At 42.9% G+C, this 24,429-nt stretch overlaps 1 protein-coding gene across 2 annotated transcripts in view; it reads left to right on the top strand.

Moving 5' to 3' along the window:
- The first annotated feature begins 243 nt into the window (after positions 1 to 243).
- The window catches only part of FAM107B (family with sequence similarity 107 member B), a 59,225-nt gene continuing 35,039 nt past the window's right edge, over positions 244 to 24,429 (top strand). The window contains exons 1-2 of one of the 2 annotated variants that reach the window (XM_038154075.1): positions 278 to 420; positions 2,189 to 2,305. The gene's annotated coding sequence lies outside the window, so the exon portion shown is untranslated. Of the gene's footprint in view, positions 421 to 2,188; positions 2,306 to 24,429 lie in introns of both variants that reach the window. The other variant, XM_038154077.1, reaches the window with a different exon arrangement.

Genomic DNA, 24,429 nt, shown 5'->3' with positions numbered 1-24,429 from the left:
GGAAGGAGAGGTGGCTCCCGAAGGTGAGCTCCGGCCGGAGTTTGAGAACACCCGTGGCTGCCCCACGCGCGTTGTCCCCCGATGAAGCCCGGCCCAGGCCGCCACACAGGCCCAGTTTTCCCCCGTTTCTCTCGGGGTTGCCCCCCCAGCCATCCCCGCCACCCCGGATTTTTCCACGCCTGACAACAAAGGAGGCGGCGGGGCGGCCGCGGCGGTGACTCAGCGCCGGGCCCGCCCCCGGCCCGCCCCGCCGCTCCCCTCAGGCGCGGCCGGGCCGGCTCCGCGCGTGTGGCGGGGCCGGGCGGACACTCCGGAGGCATCGGGCGGGCGGGCGGGCAGCGGCTGCTCCTCTCCGTCCCTCCTCGGCTCCCTGTGCCCTCGTCCCCCGCGCTGCCGGGCGGGCAGAGCCGCCCCGCCGAGGTAGGTTCTGTGTCTGCTCCGCACACAAAGGCGCTGGCGCGGAGGGACGGGATATCCCAGCCCAGGGGGGGCTGAGGGACGGCGGCTCCCGGGGAAGAGAGGCGGGAGCGGCGGGTCCCTGCTGGGGGGGAACCCTCGCCTTCCTTCGTGAAGGGAAACACGGGGAGTTCGTCGTGGCTCTGCATAAATTAAAGGGGGAGCAAGCAGAGGGTGCCCGGGTGTGCGGGGCTCCGGCGGTGCTGCCGGTCCCGTCGCCCCCGTGGGTGTCTCCGTGGAGCCGGTGGGTGTTCGGTGTGTCCGTGGGGCGTTGGGGTGTTCTTGTGGGCAGCTTTGATCCTTGGGTGCCTCTTGCAGCCGTGGGAGCACCCCCATAGAACCGCGGGATCCGTGGGTGCAGGACTGGGGGAGTGGGTAGTGGTGGTCGGGAAGAAGAGTTGGAAAAGCAAATAAAAATGATAAATATTTTTTTCCTCTACGTGGTGCTCTGTAAAACGAGCATTCAGAGCAGCTGAACTTCTGGTGTGGACAGTGGATGTCTTCTTACAGATCTTTAAACCAAGTAGAAGCTGGGAGCGGGACAAGCTCCGAGGAGCTGCTTCTGCTGTGCTCCCACCAATCCCAGCTGGGTCTGTCAAACTTTCCCTCAAGGACTCTGGAAATTCAAATGTCCAGGTTTTCCTGGGCATTGGGTTGAAAGGCTGCGAAGCCGGCCAGGGAAACTGCACGGAGAAACGCATTGTGGGGGTGCATAAGGGGAAGAGGTGCAGTACGGGAGCTCTGTGTGCCCGAGCTACTTGTTTGCTTCAGCCATTGAATTTTTTCAAAGCTTAATGAGTTCTGGCATAAATCGATACTGTGCAAATGTGGTGTACGGCCGTGGCTGGCATTGGAGCAGAGTCTGGCCCTCTAAGCCCAGGACATGCTTGTGGCAAACTCGAGAGAAAGGCAGGAACATGTGAACTTGTGGGATTTCGTTGGGAATTCACATGGCCAAACCAAAATGAAACAAAAGGAGGAAAAGATGTTTCTGTGTGAGCACAGTGTGGTCGCAGGGTATAGTTTGTGGTGGGAGTATTGTTGAATAATTCTGGCAGTGGAGCTGCCCGGCGTTGTGGTACATCAGTGTGCACTGAGTCCTGTAGCACCAGTCAGGACATTCAACTTTCCTTGACTTGGCAGAGGAGGGTGGAGGGATGCTGCTGAAAACGAGAATGATTGCTTGTGGATCTGGTAGGCAATTTGGGAGGCATTTAAACTGTCTTTAATTTCCTTGTGATATGAACAGGATGCTGGGAAACTGTTGCTTTATTGATGGATGTTTTCCTATGGACAGATAGTGTGTGCTGTGAATGTGATGGCTGCTTGTTTGGTGTCGGGGATATTTGCTTAGGGACAGGAAACAATTGTTTGCTGAGCTTTATTATAAAGAACCAGAAATTCCTTATATCTCCTGAAACAAAGCCTTTTTTGTCCGAGTGCAACTGTGGGCCAATTTCATGCTTGGTGTAGTTCCACTGATGATGGTGGAGTTTTGCCAGGGATGGTTTTGGCAGGTGAAATGTCACTTCTGTGTCCATAATGCTCAAAAGTAGTGTCACTATATTGTCTTCACCACTTATATTGTTAATTAAAATGGCATGCTGATGCTTTCCAAAAGTTAGAAGTGGGAGAATCATCTCATCAGGTCCTCACGATACTTTCCTGCTTGCTTTCTCCTTTCTGCTTCAGATCTCATATCCCTTAATTTATTCTCTTCCTTCTTTTTCAGTCTTAGCATCTTTTCTCTCTCTTCAAAATTAAGAAGTTTCTCTGAAGTCCAGTTCACCTCCAAGCATTTAAAGGTTTTGAGACTGTATTGAGCCGTGCACCACCCCTGCACGACCGGGTAAGTGAGGAGCTCCGTGGCAGCTGCAGTTGGGAGATCTTTCTCGTGCTCTCCTTCACAATCTGATTTGTGTGGTGCCTCTGGTCAGTGTGTTTGCTGAAGTGGCAGATTGTTTGTCAGAGTCACACAGTGGAACAGCCTGGCTTCAGAGAGAGTGATAGACTGGCCTGGGGGTGGGGGAGTCACTCAGTTTTTACACAACTGCCCATACTTAGGGCATTGGGAAACTGGTTTTTAGAACATTCCTTCATGACTTCAGTAAGGACAGGGAAATTACCTAAAAATTGGGGCAGAAGGAAAAATGGGGAAAGAGAGAAGGAAATAATCATGTTTGCTAGCTGTGGGAAGAAGAGTGGAACTGTTTAACAAGTAATTGGCTCTAACAGAGCTTTGGCTCTATCAAAGTTTCAAAGAAAATATTTTATTGAATAAAGCTATGTTATCTTTGTATGCGGTTAACAGTATTAAATACATGTGGCCAACTCTTAATCTGTTCTGGGACTGTGGTAGTTGTAAACAGAGCCAGTTTCAGTGCTCAGCTTCTGCTGAGCTGTTTTGTATCTGACATCTCTGTGCTGTACAACTTTGGATCTGTTTGCATCTCATGAGAACCCGAAGAGAGCATGTCTGACACAGCTCAGGGCTGATACTGTTCTGACACAGTATCAAAGAGCAAGATACCTGCATGGTCTCACTGTGAAGGGGAAGAAAATGCTTAATACTTCTTCAATAGAGTGATTAGTCTAAAGTTTGCTCTGGTTTGGCCAGACCTGGCGTGTTTTTCACTGTCAGTGAAGTATGGTTTGCAGCACAACGTAGTGTTGCAAAGAGCCTGCAACTCTTCTGTGTTTACTTAAGAGGCATGTAAGTCAGGGTTTTGATGTTTTGTTTTGACATAAAACAGTGGAAAGATTCAGATGTGGAAAGAGAATAGTTTCACATGCTAACCTGAACAAAAAGCTGCAAATTTGATAGGAAAAAACATATTTTTACGAGAAAGATAAATTATCTGTTTAGAACTATATTTATCAGTGATACTTCCACTTCCCATGTCTTGCATACTCTTGCCAGGCTTATCTCTTCAAATGCTCCATTTATATTAATCCTTCTAAAACCATGCTGAAGTGGAATACCATGTGTTCCTATTGTGGGGAAGACACCTTCCCTTTGCAGATGGGGAATAGGATCACGAGCAAGAAAATGAGTTGTCTGTGACCACACAGGAACTGACTGTGTAGTGGTGGAAGAACTTGAACTCATGTGTCCTGAGCTGTTGGCTAGAGTTGAAATGGAAGTACTGCCCCTGCCAGCAGTGGGAGAAGAGAAGAGGCACAGCCCAAAAGGCGCAGTGTGAAAACTGGTTGGGTTACCTGGCTGTGATGTACTCTGTGGTCAACTGCTCTTCCATCACAGCCATGCTGGTCTTGGTTAGGCTGTGGAAAGCAGAATGGTTTTGTAGTGATAAGTACTTAAACAAAGAGACTCAGCTATTCAGAAGAGAAAAGAAAAAGGAAAGGGACCTTTTTCTTCTCCTTTGGGTACCTGCCTTCAAACAGTGGATGCTGTTTTTACAGATGGGTCTCTGGCTGGGTCTTTGGGGAGGTCCTTCATCTGTTCCACTGTACCGTTGTGTGTGAGGAGGTGCCAGCAGAAGGGCAGAGGAGCCTTTGCAGAGCCAGGTGGGTCAAGGCAAGGCCAGACTGCCTTTCTGTGACCCCAGCAGCTGGGTGAGGTAGTTTGAGTGCAGATCCCCACTCTGAGGGACCAGGCTTGTGGTTTGTTTTTTTTTTAAACTATTTTCTAAAGGGGTGGCTGCTCTTCATTGTGATATGCACAGACACTCACGTAGCTGCTCTTCTCACCTGGCTGCTTTTCTGCTTTGGCTTGTTGGTGTGAGGGGCTGTGGGTGTTGCATGACAGCAGGGAGTGGCCTGTGGCAGTTCTCCTGTGGCAGAAGTCTTATGAGGCTGTATCAGCAGGGAGCAGGGGCTATATGAGCAGGGAGCACTTTTTTGCAGGTGTCTGCAAAAAAAGGAAGGATGTGGTCTTTTCTTCCCTTTTCTGTGTAACTAGAAGCACTGGAGCATACCTGCTACCTCTGTGCTCTGTCACTTTGGGAAAACTGAAGTAATGCTTTTCTTTACAGTGCTGGGTTGGTGCTTGATGGTTATAATGGTGAAGTCAGTCCTGTTTGTCACTTGGGTTTCAAAACAACTTTTGTGCTGACAGCCTACTTCTTGTGCTTAGGCCAGTGCTGTAAGTTTTGTGCAATGAAGGGTGGGACTCTCACAGGTGAGAGAACAGTGTTTCCAAGCTGAGTCTATAAAATAATAAGCTGCAAAGATTTTGGAGCATTTTGGGGTGGTGCTGTCTGCTGGTCTGTGTCACATTTTAAAATAACTTTTGAAATCAGTATTTCCTGCACTGGTTTAGCATGGTTGTGAAGCTGAAAGAGCAGGTTCTGTGGTGACTTGGTGCAGTTTGCTTGTATTGTAGCATTGATCTAGTCTGCAGTGGAGTTTACTGAGTCTTCAGCAGGTCTTCAGCTCGCTTAGCTGGGACAAGAGTCCTAGTTTTATGGTATCAGCAGGGAGCACAAATGCAATAACCTTTGCCTTGTTTAGCTTTATTTATCCTAGAAGCAAAACTCCTGGATTTGCTTACATTTTTAAAATGTCTTTGACATCATGAAGGCAGAAGGTTGCCTTTTGTGCACATACATGCTGCTCATCAAGAAAGAAACAGTGCAGTCATTTAGGAACAGTGGGACAAATCCCTTTCATTTACATGAGCTCACTTTCTTTATTTTTACATTTTTACTGCAATTTTTGGCAGCATGTGTGCTTTCAGGATGAACTGTAAAACCTCTTTGCTGTCCTGTAGCAAATCTCAGCCATTTACATTTACAGCCTCTCTGTGTGAGCTGCATTAGAGTCCTGTAGAGAATTTGTGATGACTAAGCATGAAAAGTGCTGCTGCTGTGAGGGGTATTTTAATATCCTGGAGAACAACCTTGTTGCTTGTTGTGGTGGGATGGATCTTGTGTTTTACCTTGTACTGGGGAATTACTGACCTTTATTGTAAGCTATAGAGCTGAAACCCAGGAATTCTTCTGAAGGAGAAACTGCCCTCATGTTTGGCTTCATTTGAAGCAGTCCCTCTGCTTTGTAGTATAGTATATGTTAGGCAGGAGAAACTCAGTCTTGAAAGTCTTGCTCTATAAAGGGGAACTCACTTGGAACTTCTTTTCCTTACTTGATTGTTTAGAGTTCTCCTGTGCCCCTTGGAGGATGTCCAGTTCACCGTGCTTGTGCCCACTGGTGCTAACTGCTCACCAGGTCAGCAGTGTCTGCCCTGAAGGGGAGGCAAGCGCTGCCCATCAAAGGTATTTCAATAGTTATGGCATTCAGTGGGCTGGCGAGAGGAGGATGATGATGGCAAATAATAGAGCAATTCCTTTCATTCCTTGCCTGTGCAGTGAGTGGGCATTTGTCAGACCTCATGTACATACACAGGCTTTTTTTTGTTCTGGTGCTAATAATAAAGAGAGTTCACAGCTCCGAGTAGCCAGGACGATATGGTGAGAAGTGGGTCAAGACCATTCGTGTGTGCATAACTGCATTCCTGATCTAGGCCAGTGCCTGTGCTGGGTGCTTCTAAACAAGCTGCAAAGATTTCAGGGAAGCTGGAGTTTATGCTGTCAGCTGGCTGAAGTGCACCTCTAGCTGACTGGAGCACTTAAGGACAGGGCTTGGAGTGAATGGTCTGGAGTAGCTTTGCATGTTAGAAGGACCACAGAGGTACAGCTTTACTGTTTAGTACCTCTGAAGAGCGAGGAGTTTAAGGCAAAGTAAACTTTCTTCCTCCTGGCAGGATGACTTGCTGAGCAGCCCTTCGAAGATGTGCACTGCTCTGCTGTTCCACTGAAATGTGTCTCTGCTACCACAGTTTCCTCTGAAGTGTCACGGGGACAAAGATGACTTGCTGAATGTCCCATTGCATTGCTGCCATGTCCTTCAGACTTGCTGCAATGGTTGAGCTCCTTGGTGCCCTTCAAGGAAGAGTGGGTGCCTGGCCTCACCCTCAGATGCAGTTTGGGGCTTGGCTGCTGGTAGAAGAAGAAAACCAATTTTCATCTGAAGCCACTGGGATTTGTTGAGTTTATTTTTGGAGAGAATAGGGAGGAGGAGTTTGATTGGGTTATGATTTCTTTTATGGTTCTGTGCTTAGGGGTTTTTTTTTCATCCTAGAGCTTTTTGAGGTTACTTGTCCTTGAAGAAGATCTGTGACATATAAGGCAAGCAGTAATACTCTCATAATACCTGGCCACATCACTGCTGATCCCTGAAAACTAAGTATCCTAAAACTTCCTATCCTAAGTTTGGATAGGAATGGAGGAAAGGATAGGGAAAGAATCATAGCAGCTTTGTTATTTTCTTTGTCTGGGATTGTTTTGGTATCTACAAGTAAACCAATCTTTTTTTCCAAGCCTCAAGTACATTGGAGGCCATCCCTGTCTAACATGCAGAAGCAAACAAGTTCTGGGGTTGTACCCAGGGTGTTGAGGGAGTGGGCAGTGGGCTTTGCCACACAAAGGGGTGACCTTTGGAAGGTGAGCGTGGCTTGCCTTGGCACTGTCCCACCATTCTCCTCTGTCCTTTGTCACAGTGAGCAGCCAGTGACACAGTACCTGATCAGAAGAGCTCAGGCACAGGGCGTCTGCTGTGTTCTGGAAGGGAGCCCTGGCTGTGCAAGCTTGTCCTGTGAGTGGTTGTTACCACAGATGGCAACTGTGGGAGCCAGTGACTCTCCAATGCTCACTACTCTCTATTTATCTATTTGTTCTTTCAAGTACAAGAAGGCTGAGCAAGTCATAAACTTCTTACACAAAATATGAGCAAATATATTTTTCCTTTCTCAAAAAATATGTTGAAAGCAAACTTTGGAATTCAAGAAAATAATGTCTCTGAAGAGCAGAAAGCATTTACTTCTTGGTGTGAAATTAAATCCTGCTGAAAAGATTTTAAAAATATTTGATGAAGTATAGCAACTAGAAAGCCAACCTTGAAGCTTGTCATGGAGACTGGAGTGTGTGAATGTCTGTGCCTGTGTGTCTTAGGTGGAGGATTTAGTTTAAAAGGTCAAAGCAGCGTTACAGATGCCATTGTGTCAAAACTCTCTTTTGGGGAAGCTCCAGTCTAAGTTCTTGGGCCCGTCTTGCTTTGTCTGCAGTAAATGACTCATCTGGGCATAAAGAGGGAGAGGCTAGAGGCATCACCTGGCCATGTTATATTCTACATCCTTTTCCTAATTGGGCAAAAGTGCAGTACCTTCGAAGTTTCCTCTATAAATCTAATTCACTGCATGTGCAATGACTGCTTTGGTTTTGGTTTGTTGGTTGGGGTCTTTTTCAGCGTAGTATGTAAGCAAAATAAAATTAATTCCTTTGCTTGAGGATTTGAGGACAAGTTAGCACATGAAGTTAGAAAATAAGTGTGCCAACTATTGTTTTGTTTCCTAGTGGCCTGAGGGTCCTTCCTACTTATCACTGTTGTAAAGAGACAGTCTCTGCCCTGAAGAGCTTACAGTTTAAGTAAGGAAGAGTTTGTGAGTGGATATTAGAGACACAAAAAGGTGAAGCATGTTGGTGTGAGCGTTGAAGTGGAAAAATTTTCTTTCAATGAATACAGCTGCTTTGATGGACAGACAGATTTTTACTTAAACTTCCGCTGTAGTATTATGTATCTGTATAAAGCTGCTTCATTGCTCATGTTTATTGCACTACAGGAAGAAATTTTAGCACGGTAAGCTGTTCCAGAGGGTTCTATATAATTTTCAGCTAGTTAGGGCCTACTTTTTCTCTGTAGAAGCACTAAAAAAGCATCTCCTCAACTTTGGTACCTATTTTCAGGTAAGTAATAGGATCAACAGATCCAAGACAATGTGTTCCTTTAGCTAAATGTAATCCATTTGCCAGCTTCAGCCAAAAATACTGCAGGGAGGAGAAACACTGGTCTATATAGTAAATCTAATTTTCAAAAAAAAGCAGGGCTTAATACAATACTTAATACTTTTTTTTTTCTAGAAAATTTCCAAAACTGTCACTTTAACTGTGCAATTTTAGAGCAAATGACTAAAACCGGGAGCCAGCTGAAAATGCAGTCAGGGGTCAGGCAGGTCAGGGATACTGGGATACCTTTTTAAAGGAACTGGGAGAAGAACTTCAGCATGGGGAAGTATCTGAGTGAGTCCTGGGGGACTTGTATGTTGTGGCTGTGGGCCATATGGATCCCTAAGTAGCTAATTTTTTTGCTCAAATTGTAATTCCTGTGTCTGTCTAGTCTCCTCCTAATACAATGCCACGATTTCCTGTGGCTAAGGAGCTCTTCCTTCTCCCAAAGCTGTCGCAGTGTTGCTAGCACGGGATGACTGCAGGCAGCAGCTGCCAGGAGAGGTTCCTGTTTCTGTGGCGCTGAGGTTGAGGTGGCCTCAGTGTGTGAAGTACAGCAGCTTTGCCCCAGAAGGATGCCCAGGTTTATATTGCTGTGCCAATGAAGATCTCGGTGTCTGGTGTACAAAATTCTTAATCGCTGAAGCATCCTCATATCAGCTTTCAGCAAAGTTGTTTTCCAAAGCATTTTAGTTTTCACTCCCCAGCACAGAATTATGAAACAAAAAGGTGACTGGTTGCTGGAGAACAAGTGATGTCACCTGTCCTGCTCTCCTGTGGATTTTTTTGCATTGATGGAAGGCTTTGTTTTGATGCCTAATTCTTTTGACTGACAGCATCTGGTGGCATAGAGGGGAGTGCTGCACGTGTAATGCCTGTCCTGTGCATTAAAAGGCAAGAGTTTAGAATGAGCTTTAAAGTAGAGGAGTGTGTGCTTTGGAGGACTTTATTCCTTCCAGCACTGAAATTGGAGTAATAAATCAAATTGAGCATGGCATGCATTGATAAAGTGGTGCTTTGTTAAATGACTGCTCTGAGGGATTGTTTCAACCTCTTCCTCCCATTTTAGTATTGGATCTTAATCTCTTTATTGCAAGTAACATCAGCACTAGTAGAATTAAGAATTAAAGTTTCAGCCAAGGGTATTTATTCCTGTTTTATCTCTAATGATGAAGAAGCCTCAGCTGATTTCCTGCTCAGATTTGATGATTCACAAGGCTTGAGGTTCATCTTTATTTTATTTCCAGAATCTCATTTTGGTTTAGGGTATTTTTCCCCCTAATAGGAAGCTGATTAATTGACTGGTAAAACAGGCACAGATGTAGTTAATTTATTTTGTAAGTGCAGATGTTTTGCGTGTGAGGAAGTCGGGCAAAGATTGGATTTAGAAAGGCCCAGATTACAGACACCAGTCAACAAAACACTGGATATCACAAAAAACTTATTGCTGTAAAAGCAGTGACATAAGGAGCTCTTACTTCTCTGTGTTTTCCCCCAGGAAGAGGTGTGGAAAAAAATTCTGTGCTATAATATTCAGTCATTCAGATTCCTAAGATTAAATGTCTCTGTAATCAATGCACTCTTTCTTTTTTTAAAATTTTGTTTTAGACTGTCATAGTTAGGATGCCATGAACTCAGCTCGGGGTAGCATGGTTTGCTACATGGGAGGCTTTTCAAGAACTCTAAGAAATGTTCTCCTTGGGGAAGGAAAGGATAGGGAGTTCACAAGCCATTTACAAAAATTACAACCATTCCAGTTAATGTGGGTAAACGGGGTAATTTTTGCATAGAATTTTATAAAATGGTGTATTTTAAAAACTGTGTCAGGGTAAACACATCTTTCCAATATCTATTTAAAGTACATAAATATTTATTATTGTCCTTCTTTTACAGATTAAGAAACAAAGGCTGAATTGACTTGCCTAAAGCTATAACTAATTAATGCAAGGATAGAATGTGAACTTGGGACTTTGAACCGAGAGAACAAACGAGATGAAACACTGCAAATGGAAGCATAATGAAAAGATGACATAAACTTTATATTTCAAGCATAAACTCACTACCCCAATATACAAATCATCTTCCCATAAATGCCTTTAGGCAAATAAGAAGCCTAAAAAGCTGTTTCTCACTGAAAACAGAATCTGTTTAGACCGGATCATTTCTTTACTTGCCAATTTTGTGCATCTAGCATTACCCCCATTAAGCTTGCTGCTTCTGAGGAAATTCCTAAAGACAAACTGGAATTTAAATTAAATTTTCAAATAATTTGAGTTCAACTGAAGAGGATCAGGCAAATTTAAACTTCATCATGAACAGCTGCAGCAAAATTATGCTTGAAATTTCTTTTACTTATCTCCCAGGTAGATGGTTGGTGTGAGTCAGCCAGAGCACTTGTACTAAATGTGGGAATGGAGCTGACTCACAGACAAGTGATTGGCATCATTTTATGGGATGTCACCAACTGCAGCTTCAATAAATGTCAGTCTTTTCTCTGTCTTGGTCAAATGTTAATTTTCATTGCAATTTTGACTGAACATAGCAGGAATTTTTTTTTTTTTGGCTTTTGGTGAGTTCCCTGGATCACAGGGGCTGCCCATGATCTTTTTTTTTTTTTTTTTAATGGAAAGGACAGTGGCTCTCCAAGCACAATTCTTATTTCTCTGAATTGCATGCCCTGGAGGTGATAGCACAGACATGGTCACTGCCCCACTCCAGTGTTTGTGCATTTTGGAATAACAGAGTAGTCCTGGAGCAGGGTTTGGGATTTCTCTCCTTTTTCTGGACATTAATTTGGAAGGAATTTTGGAAATAATTCATTGCAGTGGTTTTGGTAAATGCCTTTGTGTCACTGATGGAAATTGAGAGATAGGGAGTTTTTAGTGGCATTTCTATAGAACTTTAAGCAATTTCAGACTTTCGTTTTGATTTTTTTTTTAACATGCTAATTTAAAAGCAGACCAAACATTTCCTAGTTTTCTGAGCTTCTAAATGTCTTCTGCACTGGATGTTGTTTGAATTGCATTCCTTTGCCTGAGCTGTCTTGTTTGTTCTGGTGTTTGTGATTCATTTGAATGTGCACCAGCCAGCACTTGAATAATGGAAAACCTAAAGTAAATAAGTGATAGTGCCTGCTAGAGAATCAAAAGGTTCTACAGTGAGCTGTGGTGCTCTTTAGAACAATTTAAATATCTTTCTGTAAACAAGCTGTTGACTGAAGAGTGGTTGAATGGAAACTAAAAAGCTTGAATCATTCAAGTTTGGGACCCTGAGAGTCTAGACTAAATTTAAGTATTATTACTTTGAAGTAATTAAAGGGGACTATAGGGCATTCTGAGAGGGCTTTCTTTACCTCTGCTTAGGGTTTTTCATTTAATCTAGGGTTTGGAGGATTAAACTGGGTTTCTTCTCATTGCACCAGAGTTGCAGTTTCCTCCCATATATGACAATTTTTTAAAGGTCAGTGGGTTGGGGTTTTTTCCCCTGAAGTGAAAGATGCTTTAGAATTTAGATGCCAGTTCTGTAACTAACAACAGGAAGTTGGTAAAATGACTGCAAGTGGTTTTTTAAAGACTCTGAAATATTAATCATGTTCATCACCTTGGTGGTATGTTCTTCCTAATAGAAGACGTATTTGTATTTTAAACCAGAATAACTTTGGCTTCTGGGGCTTTTTTTGTTTGGGGGGGAGGGGTTTGTTTTGGGTTGGGTTGGGTTGGGTGGGGTTTTTTTGAGGTTTTTTGGGGGTTTTTTTGTTTGTTTTCCTTAAATGTGCCCCAGAAGCCAGAACTGTATTACAGGACACCTACTTTCAGAAAGAATGAGGCAGGTAGGTACATTAGAATTGATCCTTTCATCATGTTAGATGAATTTTGAAAGAAAATGGGTCAGACTGTAACATTAGATTGTAAAGAAAGTGAAATATGAGATAACTAAAAAAAAAAAGGTCTGTTTGTACCATATGTATTTACACTTTCTGTCTGAGCTGCATGAGATGAGCTTGTGTGCATCTTTCACTCCATCATCACAAACTCGACCTCTTCTGTGTTGCATAACTGTTGTCATACAGTTCACGTGTGGTCAGGGTGGTGATCCTCCAGTTTTGCCTTCCATAAACCTTGGTTTTGTTTTTCTAATAATTCATTTCCTGTTGATTCAAATTCTTTGTTTGTTTGTTGTTGTTTTTAACATTCTGCCAAAGGCTGTTGCTTGCAATTGTCTGGCAGCACCGGACTGAAGCTTGTCAGAGCCTGGACTCCTGGCACCTTTCATTGCTCAGCCACCAGCTTACATGAAGTTTGGGGGAATTTCATGGAGGCTTCAGACGCCTTAGAAATATGGCTGATACTGGCCAAAAAGTTATGGGGCACGTTGCATGTGCACACGTATGTTATCATACAAGAAATCTAAGCAGGTTGTTTAATGTAATTCCTGACCTGGCCCTGTATTTGCTTCTGGGTTATGGAACAATTTCCCTGAAATGTGTTTTTGCAGCCTTGCTTTGTACCCACGGAACTCCCTGTGGGTTTTGCCAGAGCCATACTGATTTCATTAAGATGTGGCCATCAGAATGGCATCCTAGAGTTGCCCTACCTTGTGTGTAAATGCTTTACTACATGGTTGCTCCCTCTTTAGAAAGGCTGTTGTGCAAGCAAGCCATAATGATTTCCTTCAGCGTTATTTCACTGGCAGTTTGTGGGTAGCAAGTGGGGAACAGCAGATAAAGATTTTGTTCTTGCTGACTTTCTGACCAGTGAAATTTTGTAAAGCTGGAGGTGGGGAAAACCGCCAGTGTGTTTCAGTCACGTTATTTGGTTACAGCTGTAAAGGGTATTATTCATTTATCATTTCCTTCTAGAAGCTTTCTGTAACTGCCTGAGCTATTCCTGCAATTCAGTGGCATGTGCATCACAAAGGCTTGAAAATTGGAATGGATGGGAAGCTCCTGTTATTTCAAATTCTGTAGTTGTAAACTGGCTGCAGGCCTTTGGGTTGCAAGACTAAGCATTGATTTCAACATTCTGCTGGGCTGTATCACAGAGGAGATAGAAGTTGATTTTACAGGAAGTGGAAACTTAGACACGCTAGTATGGGACTCAGTAAGCCCACGGTGAATATATGTTGGCTGCTCACAGATCATATCATAAAGCAATTTATTTGTATCAGTGGCCTGTCACATCATGTAGGCTCAATCTTTCCTTAAATAGAGAATACTCATTAAGGAAAGCTACTGCAGACCTGAGCTTGCACTCTAGCTGTGCTATCTCTGTGGGCCACTGACCATGTTTTATCTGGTTTTCTTCCCAGTGCACGAACATGCCTAGTGAGTAACACATGAAAACCAAATATAACAAGGGTTGATACATCCAATTTACAGAATGTAAGGATCTCATTATTTTTTCCTACTTCCTGGGGGTTTTTTTTTGGGTTTTTTTTGTTTGTTTTTTTTTTTTTAAATTTGAAATGTACCCATCTAATTTCTTTTTAGCAGCCTAGGAAAGGTTCTTTCCTATTTCATCTGCAAATTAGTCTTTCTATGGGTATGGCTATGTTGAATGATGAACTTGGTTCTTATTTATTTATTTTTGTGGTAGCTTTTTTACTTGGCTCTTGAAGGAAGTAACAGTTATTTTTTCTTATTTTCTTTGTACATCAAGGAAGGTGAGGGTCACATTCTATAGGGGAGGAACAAAGAAGGATGCCAGAAATGCACCACTTACCACTATCAATAAAACTTTAAATAAATGCCCTGTCTGGCTTCTTGCCCATGTAATATATAAAATTCAGAGAGATTCTCCTAAGTCATTATTACTGGTTATCAAAAATACTTATGTTTCCATTTACAGTAAAGCCTGAAGAATAATTGGCTGACAAGCCTCAACATGCAAAGAAAACTTGGTTATTCAGGTTATGCATTTCCCTACATTTGCATGTTTGCACTGGCATGCTGAACAACTGCCTTTATCAATCCAATCCATATTTAAAATTGCTTTCATATGTGCAAAGTATGAGTCCCAAAGCCGGATTCCTGTTGACATTTTTGTAAGGTCTGCCCAGGGTTTGTAGCATCACAGAACGGTTTGGGTTGGAAGGGACTTTAAAGATTATCTACTTGCAACCCCCTGCTCTGGGCAGGGACACCTCCCACTTCAGCAGGTTTGGTCAGTGCCCCTTCCAGTCGGGCTTTGAACACTTCCAGCATCATCTGGATTTGCTGCAGTGTGAGGGATGCCATCTGCAGAAATCTTGGGAGAGGAGAGCTCCTGGTGAGCAGAGCCTGTGCCTTGCCTCCTCCTGTGCCATTAACCTGGTTTCTCTTGATGTGATGTTCACCACTCAGTCAGGATTTAAACTGTCTGAGCAGATTATGGGCAGCTGGGCTGCCATTGCAGATGGTGTGACTCATCTTGCCTCCCCTAGGAGGAATGAACCTCCCTGCTCCAAACTTCTGTGAGGTTTTTAATAATTCCCAACTTTTTCTGCTGGAGACCAGTAACAGTCTGGTCACCTGTCCAGAAGGGATTGAACCAGTATCCGTTTTGCCTGCAAGTGGATGTCCTTTGGCTGCATTTACAGTCATGTGTAATGAGAAGGAAAACAACTCTGACTGCCTTGCTTTACTTTTTATTCCTGAATCTTCTGGTTTTTGTCTCCTAATCTTCAGGCTCAGACAATAAATGGGGTTTAACTGTGGATCCTAACACTGAGCTGATTAGATGCAGATCTGTGGATCAAACATTGAGCTGTCAGAAGGGAGACTTGCCGTGCTGCCCACAATGAAGTGGTGTCTTGTTGGATCCCCATCAGACAAACCGCATGGCAGTGTGTTTCTCCAGAGCGCAGTGGTCCCTGGGTGCCATGCTGTGTGTACCACAGGAGGGGGGAATGCAAGGGCAGCATCCACACCATTGGAAGGGCAGCCCTGGCAGGAGCTGGGACTCCCATCAACTGCAGATTTGGTATGACTCTCCCCCAGTTACCCTCTTGTGGGTTGGTGCTGGGGGATTGTGGGCCCCTCTTTCCAAAGGGTCACCTGCATCACCTGCTGCAGGAACTGGTGGCACTGTGCCCAGGTGGCCCCTGTGCAGTGCAGGTGCTGGCAGACAGGGGTGAACTCAGGCAGCATTACCCACCACTGAGCCTCCCCACAAGGGCTCCTTGATTGCCCATTTCCCATAAATTGCAGATGCTGTCAGACAGTCTCCTGGCAGTGTTGTTGCAAGAAAGCATTTTTAGTAGCTACTTTTCCCCACCAAAATGATTATTCTGCTGTGAACAAGAGCTGACTTAAATGCAGGTGAAGGATGACTCCCTAAGCTGGGGCATCTCTGCCAGACCCTAAAAGTGGTTGAGCTTTCTGCGCATGAGCTCTCCTGAGCTGCCTTACGTCACCTCCACGTCCCTGAGTGGGGTTTGCCACAGCTGATAGCAGCCTGTCCTGACAGCCTGCAAAGGGTGGGGGAAAGAAAACATCCTGAAATCTCCCTACAAATGGAGAGCCTGGTAACCATTTTGAGAGCCAGGAATTCCCAGGGTTGCTCTTTGGGGCACAGGAAAACTCATTGTTTTCTTCCAGCCCATTTTTTTCATTCCCTGGTTCACCATTCACGTAAATTTCCTTTTAAGTGGTGTTTACATTTGCAGCTTTAAAAATGTGGGAAAGGTTCTGTCTGGCAGGCTGTTATACAGTCCGAGTACCTATTTCAGAGCTGGCCTTGCATTGCCTCTTGCCCTCTCATCTGTCATCAGCTCCCTCCTGTGTTTTGTGAAGTTTTTGCTTCACTGCTGAGAGCGGCACAGCAAAAAGTGAGCTCATACAGAGCTCAAATTACTGTTGAACCAGTTCAGGTCTGTTTAATGGAAGCCTTGCTTCTCCAAACCCTTTCACACTCCTTTTACTTGAGTCATAAAACTTCTTCTGTTTGAACTTAGTGAAAACAAACCCCAAACCCCTTTCTATTCTAGTTACAAAACACTTTGATTCCCTTCCCTGGTTTTGTTTCGCATTATTTACTGAGCTCTTGCTGGAGTAGCGTCTTGGGGTAAAAAGACACTGCTTCTTAGCTGGACAATTTAAATTTTTCATCAAGGGAGATGTATAACCGAACTCTTTGTGAAATGAGTTAGCCATCCATTCTACTGCAGCTCCAAGTAGGAAGCGTGGATCATTTCAAAACCCAGGAGAATTTGGACACAATAGGGTAGGTACCTGTGCAATAGGAGTTCATCAGCTGTGGACATTAAGGAAAACTTCTGGCTGGTTCTGGCAAAAGCTGCCATACAGGTATGACTGTGGGTGTGTGTGTGCATCTGAGCTCATGAGACAAGGGTGAATTTTTGCATCTTATGCTGAGTAGTGGTGCGTGAGCATCGGCCCATATTTACAAAAAACTGTGGTACGCGTCTTTTCCATTTTTGATTTTTTTTTTCCTGAGGCAGAGATGTGCCAGGATCCATTGTTGACCTTGTTAAGTAAATTCCATCTCTCCTTCTTTGCTTTTTGGGTTTTGGTGCTATTGGCTAACCTTAGTGATGCTTAAGTTTAGGGGGATCTAAGTTGCAGAGTCAGTCATGTGAAGAAAAAAACAAATTGTATTTACTTCTGAGTCTTTTCTCTGAACTCCTTGTATTGCTTTTGGTTTTTTGAGGTGGGTGATACAAAGTTACTGTGGCAGGGTGTGGACAGCTTTTTAAAATTACCAGTCTTGCATTCATACAGGAAAACCTTTGCCATCTTCTGCAGTCAGAATTTCAGCAAACCCACTCTCACTGCAGAATCATTTGAGTGTGGATTCTCTCCACTTGCTGTGCTTGACTTTCACAGGGATCAGTACATCTCTAAAAACATTTAATGAGAACTAGTAAAATATTTTAGCCCTGCAGACTTGTTTCTCTGTAAGCATTCAGCCAGCATTATTGAGATCAATGGTTTCCTGTGTTTTATTAGTACAGCAGTTTCAGCTGGTCCTGTTATCTCACATTTCTTTTTATAACTATTTTATAAGGAGAAGGGCCCAGTTAAACCAGTTCAGGTTTCTCTGTTGCCGTGCTCTAATGCTTGCTCTCATTGTAACAAATCTGTCTTGGCTGTCCATCTGCTGTGCTTCCCAAGCCTCTGCTGTGTCTCCCTGGCACACCTGCATTTGTGCCAAAAGCTCTGCAGTCACTTAGGCAGCCGTATCTTTTTGACCATCTTTGCCTCCTTGTATCCAGATGTGTACACAAAACTGCACAATCCAGTGTTTGCTTGGTATTTTGGAGCCAACACAGGATGAGATTACAAGGTGGTTCCACCTCTCCCTGCAGGACTGCTCCAGGCACTGAAATCTCCCCAGCCGGAGCGGTGTGTCCCTCACACCCTGGGGACAGAGCAGGGCTGGTGCTGGACATGGTAAAGAGAGTGCAGTTGAGAGTGGGTGGCAGCTGCTGCGGGGTGATTGGGACAGCTTGTGCTATCTGATACAGGGAGCCAGGTGGTTTCTGTTGTTGCCAGTAAGGGTGGGGATAAAAGGTGGGCAGGAAAGAGGGGCCATCCTATACCTGCATCTATTGCCCCAGTACAAGTAGCCCATCTGTAGCAAGAAGACTTTAGCTCTTGGGGCCTTGTGCCTCCAATATTTGTTTTCCACTTCTCCACACCAGAAAAATACAGGTGAGCAGAGCCTGAGGACTTTCTTCAAGACCTACTGCTGAGGTGACTCTGATCTTCCTCTGGATACCTGTGACTGGTAAAGCTGTGCCACTGTGGTCTTCTCTCTCTGCTGCTGAACTGGTGGCACCAGGAGATGAATGGGAACATCCACTACCTTTGTGCCTTTGTCTCCATGCAGGAATCCTGCCATTACTGTGGTACAGGAGTGAGGTCAGGGGAGGGTTTTTTTACATTCTCAGCTGGGGTGGTAAAAGTTAGGTGCTCGCTGTGAATTCAGGATTGGCAAACATCTGTTGTGGGGTGGAATGGCTTGGTTGGTCCGTGCTATGGTAACTTCCAAGTATTTTGTAGAATGTATAAATGGGGGTAGGTCTTTAGGATTCTGCCAGTCAAAACATTAATTTTAACTGGACTAGAAATACATAAAAGTAATGGTGAAAAATATTATTTGTAAATTAGTTTTAAATAAATCTGTAGTTTAGCCCTAGTGAAATAATTCAATCTAACAGCCTTCCTTACCTGCCCTGTTCTAAGCAGCTTCAGGCTTCCTCCTTTATTACCTCTTGAAATTTACTGGTTAAGAGGTCAGAAACAGGGGTTTTTTTTAGAAACAAGCAAAATGTCTCAGTAATCTTTCAAATTCAGAGGTATTTTCTTGATTTTTATTACATTCAATGAATTCTGCAACTAGCGATTTTAATTCAATAAATAGTTGCTCCAAAGCTGAGAAAGTGATGAAAAGTCATGAATGTGACTAAGATAGAAAAAGATAGCTCTAGTAGTTCTAAAATCTGGAATCAGGACCAAAAGTAATCAATTTGTGAGCTTGAGATAATAATTACTTTCATAAATTTTATCTATAAACAAGATGTCTGTTCCACTTTGTGCCCAGCCTGCTTCAGGGGGTTTTAGCTAAGTAAATAAAATCAGTTTCACTTTGATGCTTTCGTGGACCTACTTTGCCTTCACTTACCTCTCTTAATGCAACGCTGATAGGAATATCAGTTGAAAGTGTGTTCATGTAGAACATTAGAACTGAGAAATTCTCCATGTGTAATGAGGAATTTGGATAAGTGTGTGTTATATGTGACTAATTAGTGGTGCAGTTTATCTGCCTCTTCAGCAAACAAAAGGCTCATGTTACAGCATCCCTTCTGCAGAGAATAGCAATCAAGATTTCTGCTTAAATGATTTTCAACTTTTAGCATCTGTTCACTTCTAGAATACAAATCAACACCGGTCCATTCTCCTCTGATATGTCTTCTTTAAATCCTTTTTAGCTGAAGAGAAAAATGGAGGCATGGCATTATTTTGAGCCTGCATGTGCCTTGCTCTTGATGTGAAACAGTGAAACTCACAGACTGCAAGCTTTCAATACCCAGACATTGCCCCTGGCTGTGCAAGAAGATGTTTAGATGTGCAGATCATGAAGTAAATTTGTGTTTTTTTTAAGGAAAGATTACACTGGGTAAAAATGAGTTTGAAAATTGAAGCTTGCTATGACTTCTTTCTTAAATCTAATAGATGCCTGGATAGAGGGAATTACTCATAAGAAGGAAGTCATAAAACTGGTTCAAATTAGATTTCAAAGGTGAGGGTTATGTTGGTCATTTAAAGCCTTGGATTTCTCACCAGCACCAGACTCAATAAATAGCAACCTAACACAAGGTTCTGGCAAAGTATGGTCTGCTGTGTAAAGGCCCTTTTGCAAGTTAAAACTGAGTGATTTGGGATCATATTTAGCATCTGTGGCTCGTGCTGGAGTAGTTCATGGGAGGAGATGGCTTGTTGTCACCAGCATGGGATGCTTGGAGATCCCACTGAAACTGAGCCATTCTTTTATTTATGCAAGTTTTGATTTGGCCTTCAAATCCAAGTTGGAGAATGTAGGTCAGCTGCACAGTGAGGCTCTGGGTTCTGAAAGGAGATGGCCAGTCCTGTCCCAGTGCCTCTTTCCAGTACCCTCTGGGCTTCATTTACAGTCTGCTTGCTGGCTCCCTCCAGCACAGAGACTATTAGCCATCTGACCCTCCTTTGCCCAGGGGCAGCATGTTTGCTCAGTAATGAAGGAAATGGGTACCAAGTACATTACATCTTTCTAAAGCTGCTGCAATTTCCCTACCCACCACCATCGTTACTGTTAATCCAAATATTTGATATTAACAAAATCACAGTAGACCAAATAACATTTTCAATTCCAACTGGATGCGATTGCTTCCAGGATGCTACCAGGCAGTATCTTAAGACATTTCTATCTGAATACAAAATCTGACTGCTGGGAGAGGGAAGAAGAGGCTGCTAATGAGATTATGAAGTGAAATATTGGCAAAGAACATTTTCTGTCATGGAGACTAGGGAAGGAGGAGAACAATTTATGCAAAATAAATAGAGACCTTTTTTTTAACATATTAATTATGGATTAGAATTTGTAGTTTAGGCAGCGAAATTTAATTTCTTAGCTGAATCAGATTTTATAGTTAGTCTGTGGAATAGACTGCATTTGGGATAAATATTCAAAACATAATTATTGTAAGAATTTAAACCAGAAGTGGGAAGGGGAAAAGGAATGGGGAGAAGGAGGAAGCAACTCTCTGTAAGGCTCTGAGACTAGGACTTGTGTATTTAATTGAAGGTTTTGTTTTGCTTTGTTGAAGCTTTTGAAGCTTTTTCAGTCAGTAATACACACCTTCTCTTCTGAGAAGTCAAGGATCTCTGACAGACAACTTCACCAGGGTTACCAAATGAAAACATCATCTGTAGCACCCACCTTCCATTAAACTGTTTCAACATCAAAGGGCCTTCACTGAGGATAAGTTTTCTTATGTTTTGCATGATCCACAGCTCATTTTGGCTCTTGAATTCTTCATAGGACTGTCTGCTATGAAGCCATTTATTGCCTTGGTAATAAGTGAGGGCTTTTTGCTTGGAAAACATTTGCACAATGGTGGTGCCTATTAAACATAAAATGCTTCTGAGATATCCACTGGAAAGAATAGCCATGAATAAAAAATGAACCACTTAAATCAATACTATTACTTTTAATTCTCTGCTTTCTTAATCTTGCCTGTTGCTTTTATTCTCTTCATCAGCTTTCCATGATGGGGAAGTTTTCTTTTGAAAAGAGGCAATGTGGCCCTGTTATTCTCCATGGCTTTGTTTCATCTGCAGCTCACACAGTAATGTGATAGGGGCGTTGGGAGTTACAATTTCAGAACTGTGCATGCAGGTAGTTTGTCTTTAAAACATTTTTTTTCCTTCCCCTTGCTACTACTTGGGTTTTTTTGCCATATCATCTCTTCTATTTTACTGCTTTTTATTATATCATTTTATGGTGTCTTACATAGTCTGTGAACACAAAGTAAATTGATGGTTTCTGAATCAGAGGCTATTACAGCATTTTCCTGATTAGATGAGGTCTCTTTGCTCTCACTCAGATAAATCTTAAATAATCCAAAGCACTTTAGGTAGAAGAATAGTTTTAATAAAACTTACCCTGTGTTAAATTCCCGGAGATTTTTGTCTTTCTATCAGCAGTCCTCACTGGGGTTATTAATATAGAGTTATTAACTTTCAGATGTTCGCTAAGGCCATGTTTCATTCACTTCTCTTCAGTTTTCTTTTAGTCTTTTAATAAAATAGCATCATTAGATCTTTGTCACATCTGGACTTGTCTCTTATGTGTGGAGGATAGAGGTGATTTACTGCCTTAATTTCAAAGTCCCAAATTTTATGCTAAGTACAGTGGCCAGTGTTGAGTGCAGCTGACAGACCTTCCCCAGAGGAAGGCTGGTTCAGTGACAGCAGAGGAATGAAGATGGTGACGAGAGTCACTGAGCTGGAGGAATGGACAGGTGTCAATGCTGGCCAGAGAGCAGCAAAGTGAATAATGGCCAGGCAGTGAGAGCGACCCTCCAGCACTGACTTCTATTCAGACTAATTTTGTTCCTCTATTCTTTCTGTGATCACAAAACTTGATTCTAACTTAGTGCATTCTCTTCCTCATCCTTATTAGCATGGAGGAGGTCCCAGCTGGGGGTGGCAATGAGCCCAAGCACTGTCCAAAGTCAGGGAAGGCTGCACTTCATTGCTGCTGTACCCAGGCCTATTTAAACTCTGAGAGCATGCAGCAGTGGTGAGTGCATTTTATGGTGATGACAGAGCCTCTTAGGCTTTAAATGCACTTTATTTCCAGTACCATGACAGGGTTTTTATGCAGCTTTTCATGCAGCTTGATGCTGTGTCTAAGGTTTACCTTAGCATTTCTATTATAAGCCCCTGACTTCAAGGTATGGCGCTGTGCAGCAGCCTGGTTACAGAGGACTTAGTGGGAAAGGATTTTGTCAAGATTAAGAAAGGGAAAATTTTAAACTCCTTCTGAAGTTATGTAGAGTAAAAATATTGAAAGGAAAGAAAGCCTCTGTGTGTGTGATTAAAATAGTCTTAGATGGAGTTTGAGGTGTTTGGAATAAGAGGCATGTCTGTAGTAGAGTGGGAACGTGGAGGGGGTTAAAGGTAGAGTGGGACAGCATTTTTCATGAGGTGAGGACTGTGAAGTTGCTGGCACTGACCTGGAGTAGTAAACACAAATGTTAGCAAGGCTCCTGCAGTGAGCAGGGGCTGGAGTGACTGTAAATGCTGTTCTGCTGGAGCTCACCACCCCATGTGCTGGGAGCTGTTCCAGCCACAGGATCTGCCTGCTGAGCTGTTTCTCTGCACCACCATTTCCATGAGATGGGATTGCTGATGGCCTCTGGCTCACTTTATGTGGCTTGATGCTGGAATGGTGTCTTCTGTTTGTTGGAAATTGTCACTAGTTTGGAAGGGAACCTCTTGGATCTCTACTGGTGGCATATTTGTGATTTGTAATAAACTTTTCTGTGACTGTGAACCATGTGCTTGACTAAAATGTAACAGGAAATTAGTGGGACATCTGGCCTTTGTAAGGGTCAGACTTTCATTTTTACTTTCTTGACCAAAGTTTCATGAATTCTAAGTTAATCTGAGTTGAGTGACCTTTTGACTAGGGTAAAGCTTCTCTTGCCTTTCTTTTTCTTTTCCTAATTTAAAAAGGTCTCGTGGATCTGTGAAATTGTAATTCTATGTGATGGTCATTTCTTGCTTGTACACTCAGATCTAAACACACAGTAGTTGGAGGCGGTTTGTGGTATTAATTAGTGGAAAAGGAAGACTTGAGTTAATCAGCTCCTAGTGAATGAAATCCTAATGGTTGTATTGACAAATTCCAGTGCTGGCCTTGTGGACTGTTGTAGGAATTCAGCAGTGTGTAATGATACTTACTTCCCAAATGAAAGTCTGTTAAAAAAGAAGTACTGTCTTTGCATGACTTCAATTCTAAATAATCTGTATTAATTTTTAATTTCATAATTTTAATGTAAAATGAATAGTTGATCTAGCACTAAAAAAGCAAATGATATGTCAGATTTTTGGAGTGAGAAGGGATTTCTGGCACTAATGCTAAACAGGCGTACATGTTACTCAGCCTCCAACTTTAGTCTGCCAATCAGACTTTGTTTTTCACATATTTTCTTAATAGTTTGCACATTCAGGGAAGGTTTTTTACAAGAAACATTGTAAAAAATATCAAATAGAGGTGATTCATCAGGATCCATTCTGATTATTTACAAAGGCAGCCTGTGTGCCTAGTATGTGCATATGTATCTGTGTGTTTATGTGTATGTTTTAAACCAGCAGAGCTTACCCACACACAGAATGTAATCACATTGTGGATTTTTGGCCACATTTGTGGCCAAGAAATGGCTGTTTAGTCTCCTTTTAAGTCCATTTGTGGACTTTAAAGGAAAACAAATATATGTAAGCAAGACTGACACTTGAGATTATAAGGAATTCTAATACTCTCTGCCAGAGTTAGGGTCATCTTTTTCCAATGATGTAAAATTCACGAGTCATATGTTACAGTTTAAGTAGGCAGGATTTGAAATTACTGCACGTCTAGAAGTGTAAGAATTAGTTAAATGCAGAAGGGCTTATTTTGCAGAGATTTGGACTTTCATGGTCCACCTTGAGTTTCCTGTTCTACCTACTTACCTACTTCCTCAAGTAAGTCGATTTCTGATTTGGATTTTTAATTTTTTTTTTTTTTTTAATGCTCACCTTCTTACAAAATAAGGAAGCTTGATCTCAGCTCTCCAGAGTGCCGTGAAGGTAAATTGGAACATGTTAGTGAATGAACACCATGTGTCTGCTCCTGACTTTAGTCCTGGGCTACCATGATAACCAGTCAGGTGGGGAGAAACACTGCCAGAAAGTGACACCTTTTGTGTGTGTGTATATATACATAATTTCCATATTGCTACCAGCTATGCCAAGAAAGTGTTATAAATTCAGTTTATGAAGCCATGGTGTGTGTGTGTAGGCTTGCAAGGGGAGCCCTCCTGCAAGGTGACTACCAGCACAGGTGCATGCTCCTACATACACGGTGCAAAGCACTGCAAAAAAGCTCTGGAAACTTGAAAAACCACTGGTGTCTAATGAGAAGTCTCA

The sequence above is a fragment of the Motacilla alba genome, chromosome 1A (genome assembly GCF_015832195.1).
Source record: "Motacilla alba alba isolate MOTALB_02 chromosome 1A, Motacilla_alba_V1.0_pri, whole genome shotgun sequence".
In the NCBI taxonomy this organism is placed as follows: Eukaryota; Metazoa; Chordata; class Aves; order Passeriformes; family Motacillidae; genus Motacilla; species Motacilla alba.
This window is presented reverse-complemented; position numbering and strand designations above follow the sequence as displayed.